We start from the raw sequence: 7,571 nt of genomic DNA on the forward strand, positions 1-7,571 counted from the left end.
ACGAGAAAACGGGGAACTAAAAGGGATGAAGTTCTAGTTATACTAACTAATGATAAACCTTTATTAAAGAGAGTACTACCAGTGTAATATTTCCTGCAGAAACTTCACTGGGTTCGATAATTAACTGGATATCAACATTAATAAAATTTGCATGTACAAATTACGGAAAATGAGCTTAAAAAAGGTTGGTAAATTTTAATTAAATAAATTACTTATATTTGTGTCTGATTCGGTCTAAAATAATGATAAACATGAACATATCGGTAATCGGGTAATTTGAGAAAACTGGTTGTATAGATAATGAAATGCTAAATTCTTACAATAAAGTGATAAAGTAATACTTTTTCAAATCTTTTTTCAGTTTGAATTTGCTATTTTTTTTTTTTTTTATTTTTTTTTTTCTATTTGCGTTAATGTTGCATAATAGCCCACAACAGCTCATATAACACCAGGTGTTCCGGAAGAAGTAAGCGTTTTGTTTCCTCGACAACACCCGTCATGAATATCCTGATCAAACAATGTAAGTAATGTTACGTTCTCAAATGAGAACAAGGTATACCAAATGGAACGAACAGACAAACATACGAGCATCAAACACGTCTAGCTTCATAATACACAAATAAATATAATATTGCGCAATGAGATCACCATGACGACCGTTAAACCTTTCAATAATTTTCAACAAAATGCATCTATTGCGTTACGGGTTCATCCGTCATTTGGCGACTTCTTGCAAGATAATAGAGATAATGAGAACAGGTTCTTGAATATCAAATTAACTGCGCCAGGTAAACACCATGGGATGGAGATGCAGGGGTATTGCTATAAAAAGGACAATTAACACAAGGGATATTGCAATTATCACGTTTATCAAACAGCTTAATGGAAATAATGGAAAACTGTCCACGTTGGTTTCGTTGTAGGAAAATATCAAGAAAAGCTGCTGATGTAGAGGAGTCTGTCGTGTCTATGAGAACCGATTCTTGTGTGATAAAATTAAAAAAGGGAACAAAATTTGCTCTTGCATGCACTTATTGAATGTAGAGAATTTGATCTCACGTCTAGATTCATGAAGGCGGTTTGAATATCAGAGTTAAGGTTATTTAATAGTTCGTCTATTTCTTGCAAACAGCATTAAATATCTCCTTACTAACACAATATTTAATTTCAAAGAGGTTACTTGAGGCAAATTTGATATACTGTAGAATTTACGCGGGGGCAACATTTTCGTTTTTGTGGTATATCGACGGAATCATGAGACGTATGCGTTAAAATATCTACGATTTAAAACTGTAGCTTGTGTTGATATATGGGTTTATAATATATCTTATACCGAAATTGTGTATTTGATATTTCATGGTATTCGGTTTATCACGGTGATAAAATCTTTAGTGAGTAGTTCATCAGTAAATTCCCGATCGTAAGCGAATTCTTGGAAAGTGGACGACACTTTTATCAGAACAATACTGTTCTCGGGTTCACCTTTAGATTCGCCAGTTTGACATGTATTAATAGTTTGCTGTGATAGCAATAATTTATGCGTATTTTATGTATATGTTAGTCAATGTATATAATTTAAATTGAGAGAAAACACGCTTTCAAGGTTTCTTATTGATCACAGCACTAAAATATCCTTAACGTAGTACCTTATTAACTTTAAAAACACGGAAAATTGCTCAGATACACAATTTTACTATCGGCCCATAACGTAACCGACCATTTCTATTTATAACCATTAGGCTACACCGACCAGGAAGTTCACATGTATTATGTGACAAAAACATGTCCGTTAACACATATGTGTTCAGTATTCACATGAAGAAACAAGCATTATCAATGTTTCAAATAGTATTCAAACTATGTGTGTTCACCTTACCATGGACAACGTTTACATCGACAGGTAAGGATATTCTGTATTTTCGAACTATGTCGCTATTATAATGTGTATATACCCACCAATTTATCATACACTATATCCGACCACTCAGTGCACATGTACAATGTACATATGTTTTGTTAATCAGAATGTACAGGAACATGGTCTGACTATTTGTATCCACGATATCATAAACATTTCATCAGGAAACATTTCATCAGGACAATCACACCTTGTTTTAAAAATATAAACTGTACAGATGTATAGAATATGTACATGTGGTTCTATTGTTTTAATGTCACCATCGATATTAATTTTCTTTGAATGACTGATCTATCTATAAATATATTTCACAACACCTTACACCATTACTTAAAATCGTCATTCTGATCTAAAATAAACATTCTATTTGTTTGTGCGATTTGAATCTGGACGTTTGATGCTCGTCAGTTTGCCGTTTGCCTTTTGGGTCCGTTGTTGTGTACCTTGTTTTCATTTGAGAACGTGGATTTTTTTACTTTAATTGACCAAGGTTTACATGGCGGATGTCGTTGATGAAGAAGAAGACAGTTTCTCTTCCGGAACACCTGGTCTTGCGTGTAAATCTTTCTTTTGATCGTCCTCGTCCTGATGATACTGAATTTGAGCTGGCTTATGATTATGTTGACATATCGGAATTATCTTGTTGTTTTAGTCAGTGTAAATTATTTATATTCCTGAATTATAAAACATCAGACTATTCATGTAACCATATTTCTCTCTGGTTGAATGCGATATGTACAGATTTAAGATATATTGGAGTCATCAGAAAGGTTAATACAGACACGATCACATTCAGGTATTAGCCATATTAAACGAAATCGATATAACCTGGATTTGTATATACCGGATCTGTAACTAAAAGTTGACTTTCGGCAAGATAATGTTCAGTTTATTACGATGGTGACCGATTATGGCGTGACGTCACTCTTTAATGTATTCTTTATCAATTGATATATTTTTCATTATCTATTTAGTTAATTTTGATGAGTTATAACTATATTAATTGTCATTTGTTCTTTACATTATAGTGAGGTGGAAGATCGACAGTGACTCCATCTACTTTTAGATTACTTTCGATATGACCTATAGAGATTACTTAGACTTTTAAAACGTTTCGCACGAGAATAGGCGCGGAATTAGAATAGTACAATCAATACACATAAGACATACTTATATGAAATATACAAATATTTACACACTTCAAACCGGTATGTGACATCCTTTGTTGTTGACTTGTACTCATGAATATTCAGGAATTGTTGTTTATAGGAAACGCAAAACAATATGACAGCAAAACAACCAATATTTTATAAATAGTTTATCTATTAATATCACGTTTATTCAGACTTGATATTTTGTCCTCTCTATACACACCCACTTCTAAATTTCCAACAAAACCACGAAAAAGAAGTTGTAGCATTATAAGTTCGATCGATATATATCGACCTACGAAAAATATCAACATCGAACTTCATTTTACTACGGTCGATATTATCAGGTATCGACGTTATCGGTTATGTTTGTATGAAAGAAGCAAAGCCTTTTCAATACCACAGTATTGGAATAAATTCAGAGACTTGACGTAACTACCTCACTTCCTCTAATCTTTGATGGTTTGAAAACCAGTGGCATACCTCCATGGATATATAATCTCAACACAATTGGAGAAACCGCAGCGAAATATAGTATAGGTTTATGTAAATATATATTGTTTGAACGCAAAATGCAGTTTTCTGATAGGTCATTTTTTCCCTTGTGATGCCTCGTTGAAACATTTAGCACCGCCCACGTTATGATGACTGGATGAGTCAATGACAGCACGCCACCTTGCGGCGATATCTTTTTTTTGAGTATATGAAATATGCTACTGTGTCATTCAAGGATGATGTAAAAGGAAAAGAAACAGAAGAAAAAAAGGACCTCAACATCATAAGATACTCAAATAGTTTATCATGTACACGAGCAATCAACAATGAATAGTAACGGATGGATTAGGGGAATAATATGTTTTTTATGCCTTTATATGTTTCCGTTTGGAATGTTACGGGTTCACGCATCAATAAATTTTGAATGACTGAAAGGCATTCCTATCAAAGCTTCAATAAAGAGAGTTTGTAGGTAAAAAATATCAAAATGCAGAACTCGTGAGAAGAAGAAGTGCACAAGGTAAACTGCTCCATCAGTACAAATATATTTGCACAGCCCAAGGGTATAAATCCATATTAGCATGCATATTGCAAAGTATACTCAAGCGTGAGTTATCGTTTAAATTTAAAAAAAAATATTGTATCAGCGAATAGAATCATGGTGTTTACGTTATCAGGTTAGTAGGGAAACCGGTAATATCACAACAACGTGTTTTGGTATGCTATATTAGGGAGATAACTAAATAACATTTAGTATTTAGTGCTTCCTTTATGCCTACACACAGGTAAAACAAATTCTACACCCTTTTTAGGCATTCATTTACCAGAAGTCAATTAGTTTTATTAGAAACCTGTGGTTTAATTCAGGTAAATATATCATGTTATGTTTTAGATGCTGTCACACTGACGGGGTCGTCTGTGTACGCTGTACCTGGGTCTGGGTTTACATTGACGTGTGATGTACCAGAGGAGGCCCATGGTGTATGGTTTTACCTCCGTCCTGAAGTGACATCTCCAGAAGGTGTTATTCAAGTAAATGTTGATCAATGTTACAGCGTAAACGTAGTACCGCCTGTCATCTGTACCCCGGATGTCTGTTCTTGTGTAGCGTCTGGAGGCCTCGGTACAGTGTTCCGATGGATCATACAGCCACAGACTGAAGACCATGGATCTGTGTGGTTCTGTAGACGTACTAACATCAACCTACCTAACCAGACACTGGACAGTGCTGATTTCATCCTCAAAGTTGCAAGTAAGTGAACATTACTAACATGACAATTAGTGACATTTTAATTGTTTTTACCAAAGGATAAATTCCTATGTAAATTCTGATTTGGTTGATGTTCTACTTCAATTATTCCTGTTGAAATGTTGGTAGAAGTCACTGTTGTCTTTTACCTACCCAATCACTGGACAGTGCTGACTATACACTCAATATAGCGGGTAAGTAAGTTTCGTGTATATAACATGTTTGCAAAACCAACGTTTGGTAATAATAGGTAGATCTTCTCATAGTGTTTTGTGATTTTTAGGGTTTGTGATAGGCATATTAGGCATCTCTGGATATAACCATCCAATATTAAAGTTTTGTAAACCTAAAGTCCCCGTCACGTATTACCAATGTACTTCACCTGGACCAAAATGGAGCACAAATTCAACAACACCAAGATAGCACACTTAACTTTTCAATTTATGATACTGGTATTTGATTGTTGTCACACCGATAAAGATCGGATTTGCTACTGAATATCTCTATTCCGCATTTTAGTGCTACTGATATCCCGCCGATGTTGTATCGACGCGTGGTCGCAAAATGTACAAGTTTAACAGTACGGTAGCACTCAGATAATTGTAATACAACATAACGATATCACATCGCTACTAGTCTGGTAAACATTGAGCGATCGTTTAATTACAGAGAGCTATCGGTGTTCCGCCGATATTAACAACCCCATACCAGAATTCAGCCGAAGTAGTCCCATTGCTCGTTCTGATAGACATAGGAATTTCATCGGCATATTTTTCTAAAACATCAAAGTACTGAAAGTACTGAGGACACAAACGGAATTTAAATGTTTCAACTGTGATTGATGTGAATGTTAGATAAGATGTAAATGTTATACAAAATGAAGAGTATAAACATTAATTAAAACAGAAAACATGTGTTACAAGGATAAAATATGTACATGTAACTGAATTAACTGAATATTTGGAATGTACATCAAATATCGGCCCTTGTTTGGGTAAACAACTACTTTGGTGGACTCCTGAGTTTTTTCCCTAAATGTCTGTTTGAGAGGCATTCTGAGATCTGACGGCGCCCTGACAGGATGTGGTAAAGTTTATTGAGACGTTATGTCGCGTGAATTCTGCGAACTAAATCGCTAGAGATGCTATACATACGTTCAACCCGAAACTGTTGACCTCCACGTATATGGTGTATGCGAACGTGTGTGTTATGCCCTATTGTTGTTGCCACTCAGTGTGAACTTCTACCAGTGAACCGAGTGTATATTACCACATATTACGCTACACTCCAAACTTCAATTAATTTATTTGAAGTATTGACTGAACATGTTATTGAACCGCTTGTTACTAGCCTGTAAACAATATTTGTGTACGTGTACTCACAACGAGACAAGTTTATGATCATCAGACAACTCTGTCAGTCACCAGGATAATACAAAACATCAACACAAATCGTCTTCGTCTTCATCCTTCTTATCAAGTGACGACGCAGTCAGCGAACCCCCAAGACCCTCTGTCATGGATGGATTTAGACTATCGGATGAGAACATAGGTCGGATGGTTGAGGCGTTAATTGTTCGGTCCGGGAGGAGATCAGTGAGATGGTTGGTGCTGAGGTCCGTTATCAGGTTACACCCCAACTCGATCGTGTTAAGTTCTTGCAGCATGAGAACCATCACATGCGCCTTATGATTGATGATGTTGAACAGTATGGGAGAAGATCCTTAGTTCGATTCTCCAAATGCCGGAGGAAAATACCGCGGACACCACCTTCAAGGTCATGGCTGCCGTCAGTGCTGCTGGAGTGGAACTGAACCTCACAGATATGGAGAGATTCCATCGCGTTGGGAAATCCAGACAGCCAAGCGACAGTCATACCTCACCTAAGTCAACACCAATTATCGTACGACTCAAATCGGTGGACGCGAAATTTAAGCTTCTTAAATCTAGCAAAGCCTTTCGCGACTGTCAATAGTTCGCTGCTGTGTCTGTAAACGAGGACATTACTAAGTACCGCAGTGAGCTAGTTTTTCACGCGAGAAAGTCGGAAAAATCGCGCCAAAATCTCCAGACATGGACCATCCAATGGTAAAGTGATGCTGAATGACAAATCCACACGTGTTGTACACATCCATACTGTGGCCGACCTCGTCCCGTTCGGTCATGTTGTCGACCATGTTGATAATCAGTCATAGTCTAACACTATTGTTTCCCGGTATATAGACTATACAGTAATGTTCACTATTCACTTGAACATGTCATTATTTACCAACAAACGTTCGTGTTTGCCACAAATGTGTTGGTCATATTCCTGGTTTCTTTCATATTTACAGGTGTAAAGATGTTTTTTTATCTCTCTTTTTCCTTCTTCCCCTTTTCGAAATCACAGTAAAATAAATTGAAATGGTTTTATTGGTAATCCCATTTACAATGTACAATACCTGTTTACAAGTGAACTATGTACATTTGCTGAATTATTATATTTATTTCTTATTTTCTTTCTTTCCTTTTATTTACTTCTCTATTTTTGCTGGCATTATCTGTAATGAACTATTAATTACTGAAACATGTCTCTGATTTAGGGAATGCAAGTGTCCGAAGTTTACTACAATTGCTGACGTAAAATATAATCTGATCTGTTTACATGTAGTATTTCAAATGATTGTGTTATTTACTTCTATTGTCTGTCTAATCAGACAAGTGAAATTTATTCGATACAATTGTAAATCGTCATTTTCGGTACATATCGCTTTGTACAA

Source organism: Ylistrum balloti, unplaced genomic scaffold (assembly GCF_031769215.1).
Source record: "Ylistrum balloti isolate Yb309-2 unplaced genomic scaffold, AGI_CSIRO_Ybal_v1 Utg372070, whole genome shotgun sequence".
NCBI classification, from domain to species: domain Eukaryota; kingdom Metazoa; phylum Mollusca; class Bivalvia; order Pectinida; family Pectinidae; genus Ylistrum; species Ylistrum balloti.